This window comes from Halichoerus grypus, chromosome 6 (assembly GCF_964656455.1).
Source record: "Halichoerus grypus chromosome 6, mHalGry1.hap1.1, whole genome shotgun sequence".
Classification (NCBI taxonomy): domain Eukaryota; kingdom Metazoa; phylum Chordata; class Mammalia; order Carnivora; family Phocidae; genus Halichoerus; species Halichoerus grypus.
The window spans coordinates 90,752,979-90,780,190 of NC_135717.1; the positions used below are offsets into that span (position 1 = coordinate 90,752,979).

The 27,212-nt window shown below is 38.6% G+C and overlaps 1 long non-coding RNA gene across 1 annotated transcript; it reads left to right on the forward strand.

Moving 5' to 3' along the window:
* Positions 1-11,510: 11,510 nt before the first annotated feature.
* Positions 11,511-21,634, forward strand: LOC118528143 (uncharacterized). The gene is made up of 3 exons (XR_004913492.2): positions 11,511-11,680; positions 11,765-11,806; positions 21,545-21,634. It is a non-coding gene; the product is annotated as an uncharacterized LOC118528143 (long non-coding RNA).
* The last annotated feature ends 5,578 nt before the right edge of the window (positions 21,635-27,212 follow it).

The window sequence follows — 27,212 nt, forward strand, 5'->3', positions numbered from 1 at the left end:
TGTATCTCCCTACTCCCTGCCCCTCCACCCCTGCCTTCATTTATATCCTGAAGTCTGAATTCCTAGTACTTAAGCATGTGACCTTATTTGGAAATAGGGTTGTTGCAGATGTAATTAATTAAATTGAGATGAGATCATACTGGAGTAGGATGGGCCCCTAATCTAATACGACTGGAGTCCTTATAAAAGAGGGAAAACTGGGAACAGATGCACATCCAGGTTAATCACTGTGTGAAGATGAAGACAAAGATTGGGGTGATGCCTCTATTAGCCAAGGAATTCCAAAGATGGACAGCAAACCACTAAAAACAACGGGCGGGAGAGGCATAACACATATTCTTCCTCATAGTTCTGAGAAGGAACCAACCCTGCCAACACCTTGATTTTGGACTTCAAGCTTCTAGAGCTATGAGACAGTAAGTTTCTGTTGTTTAGCTGCAGAGTAGATTAGAAAAAAAAAATTAGAGAAAGGAGATAGATTAGGAAAATTTCCTAAGTAGGCTTCTAGGCATGTAGAGTTTTAATATTTTAGGAAAACCTATAGGGGACTGACATGTTTTAGTACAAACAGTTCTGATCAAAAGAGGCCATAGGAGGCTTCTCATGGTTTTTGTGGTAGACCCAGGTTATGCATCAGCCCAGGTCCACCTAGGTCCATCTGTCCTCAAACCCAGCTTCTACTATTTGCCTCTGTCCCTGGCCTGAGCAGCCCCAGCAATGTCACTAAGCAGGCTCGTGAGCCTCTGTGACAGCTACAATCAATCATTTCATCTCCTAACACCACCAATTGACTCAGCCTCCTCTGGAGCAAGGTCAGCCCCTGGCACAACCTTCGTAGCTGCATGACACACAAATCTCTTTTAAAGCTGTCTGTGGCTTTAACAGTGTGTTTTAACTTGGTATGGAGGTACCTAAGCCTATCATGGTCTTTTAGCAGAGGATGTAAATACAAGGTGGATTAGTTGTGCTATACTGTGACTTTCATCCAGCATTGTCCTTGATACTCCAGTACTTCTCTAATGGGCCTATAAATAGAGTGACCATGGTGGCAGCAATGGAGTCTTAAGATGAGTTCAACAACAGGGTCTTCCACTTACTAAGGCAATCTAGCAACCAACACTGCGGAATGTACAATTCGGCAGCAGCTATGACTGGCACCCCTTGTAAACCACCATGTTTTGGGGGCCAGCCACATGATCACAGGTCAATTACATTGAATGCCTTCCATCTTGGAGAAGACAGTAACTCATCCTTACCAGAACTGATAATAGATTGAAGCATATGAATTTGTCAATATATGACCATTTTTGTGTGACATAAATGACAGTTTTATGTGGTTCAACAAAATGCATTATTCTGGATGTGGCTGTGGCAGACAGAATGATGCTCCTCCCTCCCCAAACACGTCTATGTCCTAATTCCTGAAACCTATGAGTATGTTAGCTTACATGGTAAATGGGAATTAGAGTTGCAGATGGAATTAAAATTTCTCATTAGCTGACCTTAAGATAGAGAGATTATCCTGGATTTTCTAGATGAGCCCAATGTTAACTGGGTCCTTAGATGTGGAAAGGAGAACCAGAAAGATGGCAATGTGAGAAGGACTCAGCTCAACATTGATGGCTTGGAAAATAGAAGAAGGGGACCATGAGCCAAGGGTTGTGGGCAGCCTCTAGAAAGTGGAAAAGGCAAGGAAACAGATTCCTCCCTAAAGCCTCCAGAAAGGAATGCACCTTGCCAACACCTTGATCTTAGACCAGTGAAATCCATGTTGGACTTCTGATCTTCAAAACTGTAAGATAGTAATTTGTGTTGTAGATCACTAAATGTGGTGATTCATTATAGCTGCAATAGGAAACTAAAATAGTGGGATTATTTTTCTTCCCCGCAGTACCCATACCAGCATTACGTTCCAGTCCTTTACCAAAAGGCTTATCCATTGACACAATATCCCACACCATATTGCCTTGGGCTAAGAGATCTATTTTTTTTTTTTTTTGTAAGGGAGGTAAAATATTTGGCTCACTCCCCAGGTATTCATGTGTGTTCCTCATAATTTATGAGTAGGAAACTTGATAAAATACGGAATAGCCTGTTGAAGGCTTATTTAGGACAATAGCTTAGGGGCAATTTTTGAGGGGGAAGGCCAGTATATTTGTTATACCTGCAACAAGTAGGTGGAGCCATGTCCCTGATAGCAAAAATATTTAGGATGAAGAATGAAAGGATAGGAATAGGATTTGTTTATTTTTATGACACTTTCATTCTCCCACTTACCTCTTATCCTAGAAAATTTAGGTTCTGTGAGGTTAGAACTGAAAGCTATAAATACTGCTTGGCCCCTATGTGGTTTCTGTGCAGTAGACCATGTCAAAAAAAGAATTACTCTATAGGCCGGGGTGATTGACCCTAACTACTCTTAAGATCCAGAGCTTCTACTACACATGAGAGCAGGAAGGAACATATGTAGAACTGAGGGGATTTATTGAGCCTTTTCTTGGTGCTTGTGTGTCCTACAATTGTGAACGGGCAATTGTAGCAATCACAACCTGACAAAGATAAGGAAATTAGAGCTCAGACCCTTCTAGAAGGAAGGTCACCCACTCAGTAAGAAATACAGACCAGCTCAAGTTCTGGTCAAGGATGAAAAAAATTGAAATGGATAGGAGAAGAGAGATATGATACATGTCAGTATGGCTATAGGATCAGCCAAAGCAGCTGGGAATGTAGCTTGGGTTGTTAACCTCTTCCAGTTGTTTTAGGAGATGGCAACTGGCACAATCTTGGATGACTGGATGTCCCCTCTGGGGGGAGAAGTGAGGGCACCTTGTTTACATATAAGATCATATATTATTAGAGGGTGAAAGCAGAACTGAGCTGCACTGAATGAGCTTTCTCAGACTCAGTCAGTTGTGTCCCCACATCAGCTTGCCTCATCACCCCAACCTCAGGGAGTTGCCTTACTTTCTGTCCAGGTGGGTCCAAGCAACAGCTCACACCATACCCTGCTGCAGTCTTAGTCACCTTATTTCCTAATACCACCAATTGCTTACAACTTCTCCAGGAGATGAGGGCTGAGCTTCTACACAAATGTCATGCCACCCATTGCGATGGGGGGAGCCACAGCAGCTGTAGTGTTAGGTCCTACTGAGTGGATACCTAGAGGCTCCAACTTCTCCAGTGGCTGTCCTGAGGGATCCAGTAACCAAGATGGAAGTATGGGAAAGTTAAAGTCCAAGAGATGGACTTTGGCCAGTGAGAGATGGAAGATTATCTGCTCGCCTTTCCTTCCTTTCCCATAGATCTTTCCTAGCAATGCTTTCATACTGCCTCGTGGAACTGAAAAATTCCCTGGATTTCTTTGAGAAGCTGCGCCAGTTCCATAACAGATCATCTTGTATTTGCTTTTCTTTTTTTCTTGGCCTCCTCTTCTTGCTCCTTATCCTTCCCCTCAATAAAATGTTTGCATTTATGCTCTGCCTTAAACTCTGATTTTTAGAAAACCTGGGCTAAGATATTGCACTTGAGACATGTTGAAGACTTGGACTACATGAGTCACAATGCAGATGGCAAAGAAGGGTAGATGCATGAGATAATTAGGGAGATTAAATTCTTGCATTTGCTATTGCATTGGATTGGACTTGGAGAGCTGAGTGAAGGTAAGGGAGGCGATCATGAAAACTCTGAAGTTTATATCAGTGGCAATGACTGTAATGATGCATTAACTGAGGTTTCAAATATTAGACGTTTGGAGAGAAGGTAATGAGCAGAATTTTGAATTCATTCTGCTTGATATAGCTGTGGGACAGCCAAGTGTTGAAGTCTAGGAGGAAGTTGGAAATGTGTTCTTGGAGCTAAGGCAGTGGCTTTGGTAAATGAAAGGTTGAGGTCAGCTCACTACAGTGTAAATTTTTTATACACATAGATTTTTTACGGCCACATTTCTGGCAGACACGTCGGTGTGTTTCAGCAGTGAATATAACACCTTTTGGAAAATAAATCATCCAACAGCATTTATTTGAATGTCCCATGCCCTAAAACATTTTAACACTCCTGTCATTTATTTCTTCCAAATCATCTATCATTTATCCTTTCCTGGCTAAGACCACATTTATCCACAGGGCTGGCTATGATGCGCTATCAGAGGACCCAGTAAGGCTGCCCTGTCTCAGGAAACATCTCTCCACTGCCTTGCTCAAGCTTGATATTCACAATTAGTGATTTTACTATTGAAATGAAAGATGTAATTCATCAAAACTCTGTAGGTCATTAGTGGGTTTGGAGAGACTGAGAGTAATAGATTCTTCCTGAGGGAAGATTTTTATTGTAAAGAGAGGTATGTGTGTGTGTATGTGTGTTTGGGGGGGGAGAAAAGAGGGTGGGGAAAGAAAGAGAGAGAGAGGAATATCATGAATGGTGTAAAATAGTGGTTCTATTTAGTGCTTCTATTTAATGGTTAAGACCTCCGGCTGCCTGGGTTCAGTTCTAGCTGTGTTGCCCCTGGTTCCATCACATTGGAAAAGTTGTTTTCCTGAGATTCAGTCTTGCTGCATCTATAAAATTAAGCATAATCACAGTAAATGCCTGTAGGGCTTCTGTGTGAATTAAATGAGAAAACAGATGAAAAGCACTTAGTGTATAGTAAGCTCTTAATAATTATTAATAATATTTTTGAAGTATGGATTGTGAAGCCAAGGACAAACATTACCTACTTTTTAATACTGTCTGGAAAAGGCCTTTTTGATCATGTATCATCACTTGTTAGTGGATTTAAATTTGGGACCCAATTTTTTCTCTTAATCCATTTACTGTATAATTTAAATAAATAAATTGATTCCAAGCACCCCTTACTCCCACCCCAGTCAAAGTCTCATCCACCTGCCTCGCTTCTTGGTTCGCTGAGAAAGCAGCTTCTCTTGTCGTGTTCACCCATCTACTTGGAAGTTGTACTGTCTGCTTTACCTACAAAATACATCTTAAAATTTTCACCTCTCATCATCTACACAGCCTTGACAATGGCAGTGACCTCCTGATGGACTCTGATTTTCATTTTTTGCCCCTACCATCTGTTCTCCTCTCAATACAGAGACCATATTGAGAATATGGTTTTGATTAGATCAAAATCCAAGTTCCTACACATGGCCTCTAAGCCCTTCCATTATAGATTCCTGCCACATCTCCCACCACATAATGCATCACAAACGTGTGTTCACAAGCAATATCCCTCCTCTGATAGCTACCACAACATCTTCTTCATTTTCTTCATAGCTCTTGTGCCACATCTTTTTGTAATTATCTTGTTTATTATTTAATTTGTATAAATCTCTCTCTTCTTTAAGGGCTTCATGGGGCTAGATGCTTTATTCCTATCTTGTTTATCTTTGAATCTCTAATGTTAAAAGAGTCTGGCATAGAGAAGTTACACAACAAAGATCTGTTTCATAAATGGATGAATGAGTGAATGGACACAGGACAAATATTGCCCATCCGCGTCTCTATGACTAACAACATCGGAAAATGAAGTGAAAAAGAAGACCACCCACATGATAATAAATACAAAGTGTCTCTGTGCCTGTAGGTAGTTGAAAAGAAGTAGAAGTGAAGGTTTTAACAGCTGAGAAAGCAGAGCATAAGACTAGTGAATACATTGTTTTTGTTTGTTTACCAGGGATTATTCCAAGAAATTTAATCATATTAACTCAGCTGTCACTAGAACCTCCCAGAGTAGAAGCTGTTATTAACATCCTTACTTTATAGATGAGGAACAGTCACAAAGGAGTTGAGTAAGTTGATGCTCAAGATCACACAGTTAGCAAGTGTCAGGACAGGCTGTGAATCTAAGCAGTCGTTGTTCCAGAGCCCGTGCACATGCGCACCCTACTGTCGGACAGTCGGAAGTAGTCTAACAGGCTCATCAGTGTGACACTGACGTGATATGAAGAAAACAAGGACCATATCTCATAAATGTTTATGTACACACCAGCACTTAATCCATTGCCTTACCTGTGATCATTGTGTATCAAACTGAATCAGATATTGAAGTCCCTGAGAATGTCATCAGGGCAGGTGAGGCAAGAAAGGCCCTAAGCTAGACCTTAAAAAATCAACAGATTAGTTGGGAAAATGTTCTAGAGGTTGGAAAAAAAAAAAGATGATTAAATAAAAATGGGGAGCATTGTGATAATAAATACAAATAATAGAATTTTTATGGAATCCAGAAAAAAAAAAGTAGGGTGAGAATAAATGTGTTTCCAGGGAAAGAATGACATTCAAAAGAAAGAGGGTAACTTTACTAGAGAACACAAATATGTGATTAAATTGGCAAACATAACCGTTCAGTGGAGAGGAATGACTCACTAGGCTGCATAGTTCGATGAAAATATCATCTCTTGAGGCCATGTGATTTTCATTTCTCTGATTCCGTATTTACCAAGTAAACTTTGAATTTAAATTCAGTTTCTCAATGTCTCCTAGCATGGATAAGAAACATAAAAACCGAAAACACAAACAACCTGTCTGCTTTAAAGCAAAAATTTTCCTGGGAAATTATTAGACTTTCTCTGGATTATCAATTCAAGCCATGCTGCTTGAGCCCTTTGGAAGGAACTCTTCCAGCTGTGATTGTGGTGTGAAGATGATTGGAACGTCCTCCCTGCTCTTGGCTTACCTATGAGGTTGTGAGTGTGCTTGCTTTTGGTGTAAATGTGGGCCTCATTGTCACCTGGGGGAGGTGACCACTAAAATCCTCGATCTGTAGCAGTGGAGGGTCAAATACTGGATCCACACGGCTTTGTAGTCATGTATCTCCACCTTAAATGCCCATTGTTCTGAAAGGAAGGAACTTCCCTTTCAGACAATTGGCTCCTTTGGCCACCTCCGACCTTGATCCTCCTTTTCTCTCCTGTGAACTAGTACTGATCTGGTGAACCAGCAGTGGACATTTCCCCAACTGAAGACTAAGCTGATGCCTGACCTTCCATGAGAGCGACATCCTGTAATATGGGTGTTCTGATCTCCTTTTTGGTTGTGGCCTTGAGAAAACTTAAGAGATAAACATTGTGTGATCTTGGCAATAACTTGGAAGATTTTTATTATTTATTTGCATCAAAAGGCCACAGAAGAATAAAGCATTTAAGCCTGTTTTAAGAGCACTCATTTTCAATAAAGAATTATGTAGCATGATCTCTCTCTCTTTCTCTTTTTATTCCCTCCCTCCCCCCGCCCCCACACGCTTCCTCCCAGCATATCATTACATAACCACACTTCCCACGTGGGGTGAGGACTGGAGAGGGGAGCATGGAGATAACATTACCTTGAAAGACTTAAATAAACTTGTTTACCACTGTGACCTTCACCCTTTGTCCTAGTTCCCAGCTCCTAACATCTTATGACTTGTAGCATCACCCCATAAGCTTTGGTTGTGGGTCCCTCCCAGAGCTAATGTTAATAAGCGGACATAAAAATACTCACAGTTACATAGATCTTTTTTTAATAAATTTTTTATTCTGAACTAATTATAAACATACAGAGAAGTTGCAAAATTAGTACACAGTTCCCATATACCCCTCCACCCAGCCTCCTCTCATGTTAAGAGTTTACATTTTAAATTTTATTTTTTTATTTATCAGAGAGATAGAGAGAGAGAGCACAAGCAGGGGTGGTGGCAGGCAGAGGGAGAAGCAGGCTCCCCGCTGAGCAAGGAGCCCACTGTAGGACTCAATCCCAGGACCCTGGGATCATGACCTGAGCCAAAGGCAGACACTTAACTGACTGAGCCACCCAGGTGTCCCTGTTCAGAGCTTACATAACCACAGTAACAATGATCAAAATGATGCAATTTACATTGGTACAAGACTTTTTACCAAACTAAAAACCTTATCCTAATTTCTTTTTTTTCATCAATCTTATATAATACACAGTGCTCCTTACATCACGTGCTCTCCTTAACACAATTACATAGATCTTAAATATGAACACATTCTAAGACAAAGGGAGTGGAGTTTACCCCAGGATGGGTGTTTAAGAGCTAGGATCTACAGGCCGGGTGGCTAGAACACTGCTTTACACTCTTGCATCTATGACCTTCACCCCCATGCCTACCTGTCAAGGCCTCACCTCCTCCTCCTCCGGCCTTGACTGAAATCATCGAGCTACATATGAGGCTTTTTTCCTTCCCACCCCTTTTCTCCTCTCTTCTATTACTTTTTCATAGTTAATGTCTATGTGGAACTAACTTACTGCACTGTTTTTCAATTCGTACTCCCCAAAGTCTCCTCTGGAGTCATAAAACCATGAATAAGAGGAATTAGCAAACAGAAAGCCTATGATTTTAGAGTATCTGGGGTAAATGGGAATATAATTAGGCTGGTGCTGGTTTACAATTAGGAGAGGGATTATATCTGCCTTTACTCACTATCTCTGAAGGTAACCTGGAGAAATATGACTAATTTGGGGAAGAATTATCACGTTCGCCCATAGCTCTAGGTCAGGCTCTCTCTCCCTGAGCTGTGGTAAACCTACAGGCCCCTTCTTACAGAGAAAGCACCAGCTAGCACCCCTGCTGCTTTATAAATGCTCTCTCCAACCTGAAGGGTTTGTGCTCACAGCACAGTGCCATTTTCATTTAGAAATGGGCTTCCAATTGTGTTGACACACCTCATTAGCTAAGCCCTACCTCTTAAGTCAGGGACTTTTGTACAGTTGTTAAGTACGGGAGGAAGAAAAAAATAACAAGGAAAGGGAGAAAAGCATCATTCTTCACCTAAATAAATAAGGGAGGACAATGTTCTTTATTCCAAGTCCCTTGCAACATGTAATTCTAAACTTTATTATTGTTGTTGCTATTGTTTTCCTCTATTTCACCTTTCTTCCTTCCCCCCCCGCCCCCCGGGGCAGGAAGTCACATTAGCTGTGGATGAGGAGGGTGAGGTTAGATCTGGGTTGTGCTTTTGAGAATTATAGAGAGATGGCTCAATATTGCTTTTCTCTCCATGGCATCCACCGCTGTGCATTCCCTTCATTGTCAGGTGTGCCATTTGGAAGTACTCAGTAGAATTTATTTAAATGTTTTATTTTATCAGCCTCTGCTGAGGGCATATTTGGCACTTTATTTTACTTATTGGTTTATTCGATGAGTTGTTTCTCAGTTGTCTAAGGGAATATGTGTCCTGGTAACTACAGCAGGTGTTTAAACGTTTGGCAGGGCTTGTCACTTGGAAGAGAACCAACCCAGCTCGGGCCACATCCTGGGGTAGTAAATTTCGGCTCCACTATAGGTTTCTCTTGTTCGTCGATGATTTACATGTCAGGAAGAGCATCTAGGAGGTTCTATTGAGTTAGATGACTCTGCCGTCCTCAGAAATATTTAATGAACCAATTCTCATGGTAAGACCAGGCTAGAGACAATTGCTCATTCCTTTTGCTCTTTTTCTTCCTGTTTCTTTCTAGGTGCTTTCTTGAGAAAGAGAATTGCATCATAAACCTGCGGTGTGTAATTAATATGTGATACTTGCCTTTTTCTGGACACTTTTGTGTATTTGATGATTAGCTTTTGCTAACAGCAGAAAGAGGAGGGAGAATGTCAAGTGAGAGAAGCTACTGCAAAGGTTTTATGTAACAAACCATATCATCAAACATTACCAGAAAAAACACAGCTGCAGAATGGTGGCAACATGCAGGGCAGAAAAGCACCAATGGCCACCAGAGATAACAACATACATTTAATTTCCTTGAAGTTCTTTATTTACAGGTTATGGTTCTGCAAAGCATATTCTGGAACTCTCTTTGGGTAAATTGATAGTTTTTAGAGCCAGAACATTCTTCTTAGTAAACTCAGTGGCCCTCTTCCCAGGTTTCATGGAATTATTTTTGTTTTAGCTCTCATTTTATGTCCTTTTCATTTGACCTATTTTTAAGCTGTAATCTTGCTTCATTCTAATTATTGGCTGTCTTGAATGATTTTTGCAGAGATGTCAAAGGATGATTCTAGTTTTGAAATGCACCACTCCACCTAAAACAATCAGCAAGTAGCCCACTGCCTGAAACATGTATCCTATTCTATTCAAAAACATTTCCTACAGTTTGGGAACTGTGTTAAAGTCTTTACTCACTCATTTAAGACATGGAGATACCACAATCATTCTAGTCAGTCTCAAATTATGCTCTGGAAAAATTGCCCTAGTGTTCCCAAAGCTTGAATAACCGTAATAATCAACTTCTTGAAAATACAGATTCTTGCCTGGAATTAGACTGGTTTGGACCAGAATGTCCAGGGTGTATGGAGTTGAACCAGACCAAAGAAGGTCAGAACCAAGAGTCCAGAGACATACCAAAGCTTCTAGAACACAATGGTAACCAGATGATTGGTCTAGACTCGGGAAGACGAGAATGTGAATATGAAAAGAGAATTTAAAATTGGGAGATGATGCCAAGGAGAAAAAATAGCTGGCATATGAAGCAAGATGAGACGGAATCCCATGTGTCTCCCTAAGCAGAGACAGAGTAGGTAGTTACTACGGGGCCTGTCTCTATAGAGACATCTGGCAGAGATCCAAAGAAACAGCTCTTCAGACATTCAGTAGTAGATGTCAAGAGCCTCCATGCAGGGATGGGGCACAAACTAGGTGTAAGACCAGGTGATAAATATAGCTCAGGGACAGGAACCCAGCTCAACAGAAACTTGGTTGCACTCATCACAGTTGACATTGTGAAAGCAAACAACCTGATTTAACATGGCGATAAAACATCTCAAATATGAGCCCTTAAATTCCTTCTGCCTAAGGCCTGGGCTGGTTGTATTGTATGGGGTAAGTCTCAGCCCATAGGTGAGGACTGAGTGTACATTTTCCCAAGCGATACTCTGCTCCACAGGGCGAGAGCCAAGCACATCACTGCAAACTCCAGGGAGGTATGGGGAAAGAGTGGGTGAGAGACTGGGGCCATGATTTGCAGAAAGGCAGCCTTGGGAAACAGGAGAAGTCAGCAAGCATGGAAACTGTCCTTTGGTGACACATCAGTCTTTTTTCTTCCTACCCTCACCAGCTCTCTGTGCCTCTCACCCATTTTTCTTTCATCTGTTGACATATGCTCCCCAAATAATGTACTTGTGTGGAAGCATATCTTCATTGCCCTGGGGAAGTATTATATACATTTATTAAGTGGGAACAGAGCTATATGTAATAAGCCCCGCCTTTTTAATGGAAAACATGACTTTTAAGGTAGAGACAGTAGTGAAGCCTGCAACCCCATCACTGAATTACTGTCGGAAGGAAGAATCCAGCCTCTGGCACCTCCGCGGGGCTGGGAGAACCGCTGGAGCCAAAACTGAGAAAACTTCATGTTTTGTAACCCACAGCAGTATTGATTATTCTCTGCTGCCTTCTGTGGGAACCAGAAATAATTGCAGCAAGAAGGCTGGCCAGGGGCATGTGGAAAAAGAGGTTTCCAAGTAGTTGAAGAAGCACCAGGGAAGGGAGTAGCTATCGACTGGGACCTCCAGGTCCCAGGCTGCCTATTGCAACCTGCCTTTTCCTCCATTTACCTTTGGCCAGTGTTGATGTGAAGTAATCGGGAACGTTTCTACATTCCGTTATCAAGCAAACTCCAAAGGGAAGTCTTCCCAGACCACCTCCTGGTTGCTCTCATTTCTAAATTTTTAGCTGGTGACTAGAGTTACTACGAGGTGGGGACCTGGTACCCAACGACTTAAATAATGCATATTTATTTATATCTTTGAATAAGTTTTTTTTTTTTTTTTTTTTTTAAGGCACTTACTGTTCTAAGAACTGTCACAGTGAAGCTGAAGGGGGTGAGTTTGGGCTGGAAAGACAGTTTCTGTTTCGTGAGTTTAAATTAAATCCTTGGCATTATAAAACATTACAGATACATTACCATTGTCGATTGTGTACCGTTCGTGTGTTTTTGCTATTGCATTATTCAGAATTAAGTTAAAAATTCTTTTTATTGTGTCTTAATGTTTCTAGGATGTGGACAGATCAATATTTCTAGCCTGTGCACACACTCTACCTAAGGGCTGTGAGTCATATTTGCTTTGAAAGAAATAGCACTTAAGGACTGTCAGTCAAGTCAGTTGTAAGAAACATAGAACTCTTTAAGAATTACTCTGCCTCCTCCTCATATCTAAATATAGCTAACCAGTTGCAGTGCCTAAGAAAGATAGCTAAGCTGTATTTAAAAACGGGTGCAATTGCAATTAATCAATGCAAATAAATAATGCAAGGTCTTTTTACCTATATGTATCAAATATAGAATCTTTATTAAATTAACATTTATGTAACAGTATGAGCAAGGCATATTTGTAAGGAAGTGACCCAGTTTACTAAAGTCATTTGTATGTCAATATTATAGTATTTTGTTTTAATAGGTCCCTATGCCCTGGCTGGGAAAACACTGGGCAGTGTGTTCACACACTGGGCTGGGAATGCTAGTCTCCTTTTGGCCACTGCTTAACTGCATGACTTTTAAAAAATTACTGCCTTCATTTCTTCCTTCCCAAGGTCTGAATCTCCTTTCAGACTACAGGTTGAGGACAACTATTGAGAACTGACTGTATATTTTCAGATTTACTTGCTTGTCCCTATGAGAAGTTGGCATTAATATCGTACAGCTTGATAGAGAAGAAATCCTCTTTTAGCACTAAAACTGGCTTGCCTAATTCAGATCAGCTTACTGTTCCTGAGAGTAAATAAAAGCAAAATTGTCCCTTTGGTAGCTAAGAGACAAATAACGTAACAACTATTTATCCAGTGACTACTTACCTTAGGCCCCTCACTATGTTACTTGTGTGTATATTTAATCTTCTCCCTGAGTGAGCTGCCATTTACCTACCACATAATCTATATTTGCAAAGTGACATTTGGATTCTTTTGGCATATTACTGCCACGGGTGCCAATAAAGGAACCATACTGTGCCCTAATATCCCTGATTATATTTGTATCAGGGTCTGTAGAGGTTGTATCAGCAGACGGAACAATGGACTGTACCATTAAATTAGCACAATTTTGCAGCATTGCCTGGCAGACTCTCACACTTAATCCAAGAGGTTATTCAACCCTATCCAATATGATTACTCTATAAATATTTGCCCAAGCTCAGCACCAGCCGTTATATCACTAATCACACGCAGGTTTGTTATAGCGAAGACCCCCAGCGTCAGCAATTTGAAAAACAAAGCTAATTAGTTTTGATTTAGGGATGGGAAGACTTACTAAGTTGAAAGTGAAGAGTTCGCATAGGATAGCGGCTATTTAGAACACATATGAAGGTGAAAGATTTACTTTTGTTTGCATAGGATTTTGAGAAGGAATGGAAAGACTGTTAGGCTAAGGATATGGCCATATGCGACAAGACCCAGTGATGATGGCAGTGAGGGTGGGGCAAGAGAACAATCACCTTAAAAATGCTACTGCAAGTAAATACCCATTAAATAAATAGTGTACTTTCTATGCAACCAGGTTTAGACAAGTCCCTGGCTTCCCCTTCCAAACAGATCACTGATCCTAAACCCCTCCAATAGGAGAATTCTGGTACTAACAACAGTGTTGACCCATAAGGTTTGATTTGTGGGGAAGGTAGCAAAGGAAGACTTTACCCCTATATCCCTCAGCTACCAGTCTCTTATGGTACTGAGGTTATTATTATTATTATTATTATAGTGTTTGCATCCTTTAAAAAATATTTTGAATTGCAAAAATTTTCCTTAGTAACGTATATCTTTATTAGCATCAAATAACACAGTATTACTTATTCCAGTTTCTGGAAAGGCACTATCAGTCAATGGAAAGACCTCTATCCTGAGACATGAAACGAAGAGAACTAACATTAATTGAGCCCTTACATTGGGTCAACCACTGTGCTACCCTCTTTAATACACTTTCATTTCATTCAATACTCAGAACAATTTTATTTGGCAGGGCCCATAATATCCCCTTTAAGGATGAGGACACTGAGACTCTATGGGTTTAAATGACTTAGCTATGGTCGTTTCACACTGTCTCCCATTGAAAACCAGATTCTTCTACTCACAGTTGAGATCTTGGGTAAATTGTTTCTCTCTTTGGGGTCACTTGCCTCCTCTGTGGAGTAAGAGGAGCAAGTGAGATCACTGGTCTTTCAGCTTTTTTGATTAAACTACTCTATCAGTAAAAAAAAAAAAAGAGCATTTACCCTCTAGCTTATATGTATTATAAGATATATATATATGCACACACAAATATATGCTATTAAGAACCCATTCGCTAAATAACAAGCTCATTTTTTTTCTTAAATTTTACATTTAAAATACATAAAATATAAATCCTAACATATTTCTTCCTCAACTGAATGAATCAAAACTCCTGTGCACCCTACTTTGGAAACTACTGGACTAGATGATCTCCACATGTTCTGAAAATCTACGCTTCTAGGTTGTCTGTTCAGTTTTGCAAATTACAGAAAGAACGCGTTGATAAAAATCTTACTGCCATAGGTTAATTACAACAGAGGAGCCAGGAAGAACTGGAAAAACTAGGTCAGGAAAGTTCAGTTGCAAGCAGTGAATGATGTAATGTGGAGAAACTAGGAACTCAATAAATAGGGAACGAGTAAGGATCAAAGGAGGTTACGATTAATAAAAATAGTCATAATAGTGATAGCATAGTAATAGCAATAGCATCCTTTCTATGTTCTAGGTGCTGTTTAATAATTTTGCGTGTGTTTATTTATTTATTTAATCATCACATTCCTATGAAGTAGGAATGAACTATTATTATATCTGAATGAGAAGTAGAGGAGAAAATATGGAACAGAGAGGTCATGTAACTTATCAAAGGTCATATATCTAATAAATGGCTGAACTGAAATTCAAACCTAGTCACTTGGTCTAAAGAATGAGCTACAAAAAGAAGCAGAGAGGACAAAAGATCGTAAAAAAATTGTTAAGCCTAAGTGGATATTTGTTCATTGTCTTGTTAGAAGCCAAGACTCCCTACATCCTTCCTAAAACCATTCCTCATTTCCCAGTCAACATTTGGATGAGGTTCTCTGTCATCCCCAATTCTGGAGGCAGACCCACACAGCGGTTGTATTAGTTCTCCAGGGTTCTCCAGAGAAACAGAACTAGTAGGATAGATGGATAGATAGATAGATAAATAGAATAAAAGATAAGTAGATTTATTATAAAGAATTGGCTTGTGTGAGGATGGAGGCTGGGAAGTCAAAATCTTCAGTGTGGGCTGGCAGCTTGGAGACTAAGCAGAGCCAATGGTGCAGATGAAGACCACGTGCAATCTGCTGGAGGATTCCTTCTTGCTCTCAGAGGCTGGACTTTTTGTTCTTTTCAGGTCACCAACTGATTCGATGAGGCCCACCCACATTATGTAGGACAGTCTTCTTATTCAAGGTTCACAAATTTAAATATTAATCTCATCCAAAAACACCTTCCACGTTGACACATTAAAATTCACCACCAAGGCAGTGTTAAGTTATCCAGTGTATTTTATCTACCTCATTTCAGAGATGGATGTGTGGCCCAATTAACACCAATTAGGGTCAGGAAAGCTTACCTCTATGACTTCATACATTTCTGGAGACAGGACTACCTTGCAAACATGAGGGGAGAAGTTGCCTAGAATGCAGCCAACACCAAGCAAGCAAAGCTGAGTAATGGGGAGACTCCAAATTCATTCCATAAAACTTGATCTAAGCCCTTAAAGAAACTAGATGTACCTGTGGACAAACCAATTATGTGAGTTAATAAATCCCTTTTAATTGAATTTGCTTTGGGTATTCTGATACTTGGAACATAAAAAATTCTAACAAATGTATAGAGAGAACTAGGCAGGAGAGGAGCCCAAACTTCTTGAAATCAACCTCGGGTCATAGGCAGCTACCACGTTGTTTCATAAGAGGACAGCTGACTATTAGATCTGGAATAGCATCACAGACATTTTCATATATTTCTAGGTGCAGAGAAAAGCCTGGATGACCCTTACTGCCAGATAACTCTTGCCTACTTCAGGGTTTCACCTAAGTCTCACTTAATGACTAATAAATAAAGAGAAGGATGTGATCACCCATGAATGAGATCAAAGGCAGAAATATGGAAGGATGTGTGACTAAAATTATCCTAATATACTCTATAAAATAATTCATCTTAAACTCTAGCGAAAAATAATCTTGCAAGAATCACCTCTACAAATACTTTACCTTTTTTTTAAAATCCAGGTCAATCTCTGTGTATTTCTTTAAATTTTTTTTCTATTTTTATTGAGAAATAATTGACATACATCACTACATAAGATTAAAGTATACCGCATGATGGTTTGATTTACATATATTGGGAAATAATTATCACGATAGGTTCGGACAACACCCATCTTCTCATTATAGATACAACAAAAAGAAAAAGAAAGGGAAAAGAATTTTCTCCTCATGACAAGAACTCATAGGATTTATACTCTTAACTTCTCTGCATATCATACAGCGGTGTTAGCCAGTCATCATGCTGTACACTACATCCCTAGTACTTATCTATCTTTTGACCCTTTTCCTCCAATTTCCCTTCCTTCCACCCTCTGTCTCTGGTAGCCACAAGTCTGATCTATTTTTCTATCGGTTTGGTTTTTGTTTGTTTGTTTGTTTTTAGATTTCACATATAAGTGAGATCATACAGTGTTTGTTTCGAGTGAGTGTTTGCATTTCCTTTGGATGTATTTCCAGAAGTGGAATTGCTGGATCATAGGTAGTTTTATTTTTATTTTTTTGAGGATCCTCCATCCTGTTTTCCATAGTGGCTACACCAATTTGCATTCTCACAAACAGTGCGCAAGGGTTCCCTTTGCTCCGTATCCATACCAGCATTTGTTATCTCTTGTCTTTGTGAAGATGGCCATTCTAACAGGCATGAGATGATATCTCATTTGTATTTCCCTGATGACAAGTGATGTTGAGTATCTTTTCAAGTACCTGCCGACCTTTCATATATCTTCTTTGGAGAAATGCCTATTCAGATCCTTTGCCCATTTTTAAATTGGGTTATCTATTATTATTTTTGTTATTGAGTCATATGAGTTGTTTATATATTTTTTTCTTTAATCTCTTATCAGATACATATTTTGCAAATATTTTTTTCCCATTCTGTATGTTGTCTTTTCACTTTGTTTATGGTTTCTTTTGCTGTGCAAAGCTTTTTAGTTTGATGTAATCCCACTTATTTATTTTTTATTCTGTTACTTACGCTTTCAGTGTCATATCCAAAAAATCATTACCAGGACCCATGGTGAGGAGTTTATTACCATGTTTTCTCTTAGCAGTTTCATGGTTTCAGATCTTGCATTAAGTCTTTAATACATTCTGAGTTAATTTTTGTGAGTAGTGTAAGATATAGGTCCAGTTTCATTTTTGGACATGTGGATATCCAAATATCCCAACATCATATATTTAAAAGACTATCTATTCTCCATGGAGTATTCTTGGCTTCCTTATCAAATACTAGCTGACCAGATATGCTTAGGTTTATTTCTAGGCTCTTGGTTCTATTTCATTTGTCTATTTGTTCCTTTGCCAGTACCACACTGTTTTGATGACTGTAGCTTTACAGTATAGCTTGAATCAGAAAGTGTGAAGCCTCCTGCTTTGTTCTTCTTTCTCAGGATTACTCCTGGAGTCTTTTGTGGTTCCATATAAATTTTAGGAGTGTTTTTCTCTACTTCTGTAAAAAATGCTATTGGAATCTTGATAGGGATTGCATTGAATCTATAGATGTCTTTTGGTAGTATTCACATTTTAACAATATTAATTTTTCCAATCCATGAACCTAGGGTACTTTTTCATTTATTTGTATCTTCTTCAATTACTTTCATCAATGTCTTATAGTTTTCAGCACAGAGTTTTTTTCACCTTCTAAGTTAAATTTATTCCTAAGTATTTTATTCTTTTTGATGTTATTATAGATAGTATTGATTTTTCTTCTCAGAAAATTTGTTGTTAGTGTAGAGAAATACTACTGATTTTTATATGCTAAGATGTTAATTTTGTATACTGAAACTTTATTGAATTCATTATTTAGATCTAACAGTTTTTTGGTTGAGTCTTTAGGATTTTCTCTTATATAAAATCATGTGATCAGCAAATAGAAACAATTTTACTTCTTTTCCAATTCTGCTAACTTTTGTTTCTTTTTCTTGCCTGACTGCTTTAGGATTTCTGGTACAATGTTGAGTAAGAGTGGTGTGACATCTTCTTGTTTTTCCTGATCTTAGAGAAAAGCTCAGTCATTTGTTGTCTTATACCATTACTTTGTAGACTTGGGTGCATGAAAGAAAAATAGAAAGATGTATATCACTTCAATAATTTTTAGAAGACCAAGACAGAATGTACTCTGGGATTTTCCCTATGGATTGGGCAAGAAAGAGAAAGCAGAATAGTGGAAAAATCTAAATGTGTTGCTCAGCTTGGAGGTGGTAAGTTTAGAGATAGGCACATGGAAGCTGGAGTGCTTTCAACTTCAAAGTCAGGCCAAATATGGAATAGACAGAAAAGATGTACCTTCAGGTTCAAACAAATCTTCACTGTCTGTCAAAAGAAGAGCAGTGTAGCAATGAACATCTGGTCAGATAACAGGCCAGGTACTAAAGACAAGTCTTGGGAAATCAGAAAATAACCATTGTAACCATTGAGTAACAGACATTTTTGGCAGGAAGCCTTCTCTAAGGTCTGGAATGAAAGCAAGACTCTAGACATTGAAGACTAGCAAAGGGTAAGGACTCAAGAATTCAAATGAGATGTATGTCACAATCCAGAATTGAATCAGAGAAATGTCACACTCTAAAATAATTGCAATCAGGAATTAGGACAGTATGACATAACAGCAAGAACCTTAGACTTAGAAAATGTAGGTTCTAGTTACCAACTGATTTATCTTGACAGATATTATAACCGCTCTGTGCCTCAGTTTACTCTCTGGTAAAGTAAGAGGATTGGACAAGATGAACCCCAATATTCCATGAGAGTGATTTAGGGATTTCCTAACCAAGGAAATACACATTTGTCCTAATCACTAGAGATTTAGGACCATCTGAGAAACCTGTACCTTGGTGTAAATTATTTTAAATTTTAAGGTTCTGGGTAAGATTTCATTTAAAAACAGAATTATACTTAAAAAAAAGTTTGAAAACCTCTTGAACTGATGCTACTAGAGTTTGTTTCATTATATGAACATGAGAACCAAAATCATTTCTCCTTCCTGCAAATAATCCTAGATGATAAGTGTTTTGTATTTTATTGATATCATTTGAGAGTATTTTGTGAAAAAAAAAGCCTAATGTACCTTTGGCAAGGAAAGTAATCAAATATTTGAATTTCTGATCAAATATATTTATTATTGTATTTTACATTAAAAATAATACATATTATGGCAGACAGTTTTCAAAAGTAGAGATAAGTAAAAGGAAGAAAATAGAAATCATACAGATGCCTTTAGGCCAGAAAAAACAATTACCACCATTTTGTTAATTTCCTTCTAGTCCCTGTGTGTGTGTGTATGTGTGTGCGCACACACACATTGTTTCTCAATGTGGGGGCCCTATATTTATATACTGCATATTTAAAGGTGGGTTAAAATAGACTAGTGGGAGTGTTAAAATATTACGAAAGTAATCAAATTATAAGATAATGTAAACATACCATAAAGGAGGTGAATATAATCTCCTACAAAATTCAGTAGAGAAGGAAATCACTTTTAATTTGGTAAAAGCCTCAGAATTATGGAAAATAGAAGCTAGGTTAGACTATATAAATTTTAGATAAACTGAGGTGAAAAGAAGATATTGTCAGATAAGACAACAGAGGAGAAGTACAGCAATGGAAACAGGTGGAACGTGTGTCAATTAACCAACCCCAGAGTAAGCAATACATATAGACTCTCTCCCTAGTCTTCTGCTTTCTCTGCCTGTCCTGGAATTCCACATACAGTTAAGATATCAATAATTTGTATACTGGCCCCATAAGCTCTTAAAATATTTTGGCATTCTTAAGCCATTGCTGACATTGATTCTGAAGGATGGAGGCTTCACAGTGTTGACAGAAAGTCTCCTGTCATTGTCGATGTAGAGCAATCTATTTTCAGATCTCATGGGAAGCAGGAAGCAACTCTCTTTATCATAATAGGGGGTTTAAACCCCATCCCTATCTTTTTTATCCTCTGTAAGTGAGAGCTGAGATGGTCACTGATCTTACAAAGAGATGGCAGACATGGAGAGCATCATTGTCTGTAGCCCATCAGTGCTTAAAGATCATATTGGAAAGTAAAACCTTTCCATAGAGATCATTTCTGCACTATGAGCAGGTGCCCAAGTAAAGACTGAGACTTCACAGTAAAGTTTCTTTTTTTTTTTTTTAAGATTTTATTTATTTATTTGACAGAGAGACAGCGAGGGTAGGAACACAAGCAAGGGGAGTGGGAGAGGGAGAGAGAGAAGCAGGCTTCCCGCTGAGCGGGGAGCCTGATGCGGGGCTCGATCCCAGGACCCTGGGACCATGACCCAAACTGAAGGCAGATGCTTAACCGACTGAGCCACCCAGGTGCCCCTTCACAGTAAAGTTTCTAAAGCATGATGCAGCATAGGTTTTGCTGGACAAAACTAGAGTAGAATGTGCAGGAGAAAAAATTATTCTGGATCAACTTATTGCCAGTTATTGAGTTATTGAATCCAATTATTGCCGTTTTCTTCCCCAGAAGGAACTGGAACTGTGGTCAGAGCCTGCTGTATGTTCATTGTATGTTAGTGGTTTAACCAAAACATGGCTGTGCTCAAGGGGCCTCTACATTCTCAATCTGTTTGTTGGAGTCCAGCTCAATACCTCTCAGGAGTTCCAGAAAGAAAATCAACTCCCTAGGACTTTTAGAGAGAGTGGAATACTTTCCTGAAGAGTGTATGGGAAAAGAAAGAGGAGGAAGGTTGCATTACATACTGTGTCTGAAATCCTGATGAAAATCCTTATGAGCCACATCTGTTCTTACTCTGAAATTCCTCTTCTTCACCAGCCATCTTGTCTCTTTCTCAACCCTTTGTCCTAGGGCTCCTGCTGACCTATTGGCTCTGGTTTGTAAAGTTTCTGCTCTAGTAACCCTCTCCACTTTTTATCTCTCTTCTATCTTATATAGACTTACTTAAATTCTCTTTATTTAGTTGCCAACTACATTTGAGGGTGTCAAGAAATTGTAAACTAAAAATTTTGCCTAATATAAATTTCATAATTTTACATATGTATACTAAATTTGTTGTTTATTTTCTTTTTTTTTAAAGATCTTATTTATTTATGTGAGAGAGAGAGAGCACAAACGGGAGAGTGGTAGAGAGAGAGATGGAGAAGCAGGCTCCCTGCTGAGCAGGGAGCCCGATGCAGGACTTGATCCCAGGACTCCGGGATCATGACCTGAGCCGAGGGCAGATGCTTAACCAACTGAGCCACCCAGGCACCCCTATTGTTTATTTTCAAAATGTCTGCTTAACAACTTCCAACAAATCCTTTATACTCTTTTCAAAGAGAGAAGTTTAAGTTCTGCATAAGTACTCCATTGGATACTGTAAATGGCTGGGTGCAGGTCCAACTTATGTCAGTATTACAACAAGATTCACCCCAGAAGTTGACCAAATGAGGTAAGAAGACCCAGTCCACCTCCTAACATTTTACTTTTACTGTCATATAATGCATACTGCAGATGGGATTGGAAAGGTAGACCAGTTGAGATCATTGTTTCTTGAATCCTATCTTGAATTTCTAGTAGAGGAGTGGCTTATCAGAGTTGTGCTCCAGAAAGTCCAGACATGCAGAGCTGGATAGGATATACTGGTGCGGAGAGAGGCTAAAATTGGAGAATCCCCTTAAACAATTGTAGTAACTTCTCTGTGGTCACTTGAAAGGTACCCTCTGGAGGGAACCTGAGATCATTTTCCAAGTTCTACTACAGCTTGGGGGAAGTATTTCCTTCATTCTGGACAATTTGTTATTTCTCATTTGGTTTTCCACCTAGAAAGGGACTACTTTGTAAAGTAAATCTGAGTAGTCTGACCTATAGAAAGGCAGAACTTTCTCTTCTTACTTAATAAATAAAAATTCTGATTTATAAAGCAGCAATAATAAATCTATCAGTATGAATTGATTTTGAAGAGCCTGAACACTGGCCTGGGTCAATAAAAAGGAAGTATTTAAAGATAGTGGCATCTAAGATGCATCTTTGTCATGCTTCCCATCCTTCCCTTATTTTTCATGGTCATAGGACATTTCAAGGTCATTTAATCTCTGTTCTTAAGTTTTTAAATCTATGCAAAGAAGGTAATGCCTGTCCTAAAGTGTTGCTTTGAGAATCAAACTATCAGTGGAAGATAAGACCCTTGGAAAAAAGGGGTTGTAAAAATGTAAAGAGTAAAAGGGCAACTTTTAAACAGAAATTGTTTGGCCTGTGTTCCTGATGGGCCGTGCCTGGCTGTGCTGAAAGGGTAAAATACATTTAATTTATAGAAAATGTATGTCCCCGTCTATTAATGTTTTCTGTGACTTGCTCCATTCCTGGGCTTTTTAAAACGTGAAGAAACATTTGTATTAGATTTACATTATTTTTAGGATAAAAATTTTAGTTGGTACAAATTGGTTAACCCCATAAAAATTTTCTGGAATGGTTGGAAAGATGTCCAACCATGATGAGCCAAATCAGATGTTCTCAGTGTGGGGTAAGCTGCTTAACCGACTATATATGGTTTTTCTTAGCATTTAATAATCTCCATGCCTGAGCCTCCCCTTTCCAGATCTTATGCCATACCTCAGCCTTGCTTAAAAATTTGTATTGTTGGGATGCCTGGGTGGCTCAGTCAGTTAAGCGTCTGCCTTCGGCTCAGGTCATGATCCCAGGGTCCTGGGATTGAGCCCCGCATCAGGCTCCTTGCTCCGTGGGGAGCCTGCTTCTCCCTCTGCCTGCCGCTTCCCCTGCTTGTGCTCTCTCTTGCTCTCTCTCTGACAAATAAATAAATAAAATCTTAAAAAAAAAATTTGTATTGTTGCTATCACTGATATATCTGTTCTAGAAAGAAGCAGGCTTTCATTTCCAGGACTGTCAAATCAGGAGCTTTCACAAGAACACAAAGATTCACTCTATTATTGCACATCATAGAACTCAAGCCTGTAGCTTGAAAATAGAAGTCTTTGGTGGAGGCATTTGCTTGTTTGACAGTTCTGTTCTAAATTTTGAAACTACTGGTGCTGGAAAGTGCCTGTCTGACAATGGTGTACCAGAGCTTAGTCATGCAAAATAATTATTGTTCACGGTTCCTTAGCTGAAATCAATAGCTCTGTGCAAAACACAACATAATGCAGAGATCTAAAGTTACTAAATCAAAACTGAGAAAAAGAAGAATTTTAAACAGGTTTGGCAGAAAAAAAGTGGGTTCCACAAGATTTGCCAAGTGATTTCTCTCAGCACATGGAAGGCTCTCATATACCTAAAAGAGGCTCCATTATAGAAGTGATGGTAACTTTTATTAGTACATTCTGGTAATTGTTGTCAGTAAGCTTATGTGATGTGAAAGAAGCAAAAGCAATTATGGGGATATTAGCAAGTGGTGCATAGTGCTTATTTTCTAAACTTGAAATAATATTTTCAGGTTTGCTTCAGTGAATTCAGTGTTTTAAAGCCTCCAATATATCATCTACACTGAAGGGATTGATTGAATGAACCTAAATTATATAACTCAATTGGAGTGTCAGGATGCTTTCCCTGGGCCTATAGTAGGGTCCATGAGTGATTGTAGTGGTATCTGCTGGAAAAGTTAACATTAATCCAGAAATGGAGAATTATGTCTCCATGTTGCCTGAGACATTTGCCAGAGAATCTTGGCAAGATTAGGTGTTGCTCTTTGACTGCTTCAGTGAAAGGGATGATGTCCTTCTTAACACTTGGCAGACAATTGTACTTAAGAATATCCCTCTTCTGGGAAAAGCAAATAATATCTACTGTTTCAGTGGAAGAGGGAGAAACAGAAATAAACGAGGATTTCAGTCTTCTCTGAAATATATTTACATTTTCCTTCAGTACTTTCCAACCCAATATTAAGATGGAATTGATAGAGGTGAACATGGACATTCTAGGCTTAGCTCATTACCACCTTCCATAGACTTCATACAACTTTAAAAAATTCATTTGTTACTGAGGTACAATTTGTATGTAGTAAAGTACACAGATTTTAAGTGTACAGTTCAGTGAATTTTGATAAATGTGTACCCCTATGTAACTGATATCCTGAACATTTCTATCACTCCAGAAAATTTTCTTATGCTCCTTTTCAGCCAACTGGCACCCCATCCCACCACAAACAACCACTTTTCTCATTTCTGTGATCACAGATTAGTTTTACTTGTCTTTGAACTTCATGTAAATGTTTCTTTTACTTGACATAGTATCGAAATTCAGCCATGTTACTACGTGTCAGTACTTTCTTACTATTTTTTGAGACCTAGTTAGTATTTCTATATGAATGTTACCACAATTTGTTTTCTCTTCTTCTGCTGATGGACATTTAGGTTTTCCCAGGTTTTGGCAATTATAAATGAAGCTGCAAAAAAATTCTTAAACAATTCTCTTTGTATCTATATCTCCTCATTTCTTCTACCTCAGGGTAGAAGTGTTGGGTGATAGCCTAGATCTATGTTTCCCTTTATAGGAAACTACAAGCCAGTTTTTCTAGTGTGGGTGTTCCATTTCATACTCTCACAGTCAATGTATAAAAATCCCATTTGCTTCACACCCTCATCAATATTTGATTTTGTCTGTTTTTTTTTTTTTAATTCTTGCCATTCTGATGTTTGGGAAGAAGTATCTCATTGTGGTTTTGATTTGCATATCTCTGAATACTAATGACATTGAGCACTTTTATATCTGCTTCTTAGATAGTTACATAACTTCTTTTGTAAAGTATCTATTCAAATCTTTTGCATATTTTTTCTATTTTTAATTGTATATTTTTGTCTATTAATTATTGTTATAGGTATTCTTTGTATATTTTGCATACAAGTTCTTTGTCAGATAAATGTATTGAGAATATTTTCTTTTAATCTGTGCTTGCCTATTCATTTTCCTAATTATATATTTTTTTAAAATTTTATTTTATTATGTTATGTTAGTCACCATACAGTACATCATTAGTTTTTGATGTAGTGTTCCATGATTCATTGTTTGCGTATAACACCCAGTGCTCCATGCAATATGTGCCCTCCTTAATACCCATCACCAGGCTAACCCATTCCCCCCCACCCAGAACCCTCAGTTTGTTTCTCAGAGTCCATAGTCTCTCATGGTTAGTCTCCCCCTCTGATTCCCCCCCTTCATTTTTCCCTTCCTACTATCTTCTTTTTTTTTTTAACATATAAAGTATAATTTGTTTCAGAGGTACAGTTCTGTGATTCATCAGTCTTACACAATTCACAGTGCTCACCATAGCACATACCCTCCGCAATGTCCATCACCCAGCCACCCCATCCCTCCCACCCCCCACCACTCCAGCAACCCTCAGTTTGTTTCCTGAGATTAAGAATTCCTCATATCAGGGGGCAGAGGGATGGGTTAGCCTGCTGATGGGTATTAAAGAGGGCACATATTGAATGGAGCACTGGGTGTTATATGCAAACAATGAATCATGGAACACTACATCAAAAACTAATGATATAATGTATGGTGACTAACGTAACATAATAAAATAAAATAAAATAAAATAATTCCTCATATCAGTGAGATCATATGATACCTGTCTTTCTCTGATTGACTTATTTCGCTTACCGTAATACCCTCTAGTTCCATCTATGTCATTGCAAATGGCAAGATTTCAGTCTTTTTGATGGCTGCATAATATTCCATTGTATCCTAATGATATTTTTTGACTAGAAGATTTCAGTTTTGATGAAGTCCACTTTATGAATATTTTTTATCTCTTATAGATAATGCTTTTTCTGCCTTGTCTAAGACATCTTTGCCTACCCCTAGGGTATTTTCCTGTTTTTTTCCAGAAGCTTTAGTGTTAGTCTTTAGGTCTATGATCCATGCTGGATTGATTATTATGTATGGTGTGAACTAGAGTTGAAGTACATTTTTTTTTCCATATGGCTATCCAGTTGTTCCAACTCCATTTGTGGAAAACTTTCTTTTATCCATTGAATTGCTTTGGCACCTTGTTGGGAATCAATTGACCAATTAAGTGTGATTATATTTCTGGACTCTATTCTGTTCTTTTGATCTACCTGTCTATCCTATAGCTTTGCCATATTCTTTTGACTAGTTTCATGAGTTTTATTATTTTTTAGTCCTGTTCCTCTCATTGTGGCTACTTTTACCTCCTGTAGGTATTAGGCTCAGAGCTTATTTTCAAAGTTGGTAAAGCTTCCAAATTGCTCTGGATCTCAGAGTGCATATATGTAAAATAGGAAAAATAAGAACTCTGTTATAGGATTGTTGGGAGAGATAAACAATCTAGTATCCTTTTAAAAAGCATATTATATATTTTTTAAAGGTTTTATTTATTTATCTGAGAGAGAGATTGAGCCACCCAGGTGCCCTAAAAAACATATTATAATTCTAAAATAAAATTTGTATGCTCAGGGGCACCTGGGTGGCTCAATCGGTTAGGCATCTGCCTTCGGCTTAGGTCATGATCCCAGGGTCCTGGGATCGAGTCCCGCATCAGGATTCTGCTCAATGGAGAGTCTGCTTCTCCCTGTCCCACTACCCCAGCTGGTGCTCTCTCTCTCTCTCTCAAATAAATAAATAAAACCTTTAAAAAAATTTGTATGCTTAGAATGTTGCTTATTTTCACTTTTTGGTTCCCTTAATCTTAAAAGTTCTCATGCATGTTTACACAAATCTTCATGAAGGATATGCACTCTTAGTTTCAGGTTACAGGGGCACTTTTTCTGTGGATTTAGAAAAAAACAAAGATCTAAGATAATTACAAGAAATGATGGGCACCTGATCCCCTCCCACTTATAGTAAGCCTTGTCTTGTGGTAATGACAATCCTTTCTGATATTTCTCCTTTGTGGGTTTTCTAAAAGGCAAGAATTGCTAGGCTGTAAATGCTTTATTCTTCTAGACCTTTCTGATCTGATCCCCCTTTTCTTTGTTATGGCAGCTACTCTGCTGAATGACCTTTGCTCTCCCACCCCAAATCATTGAC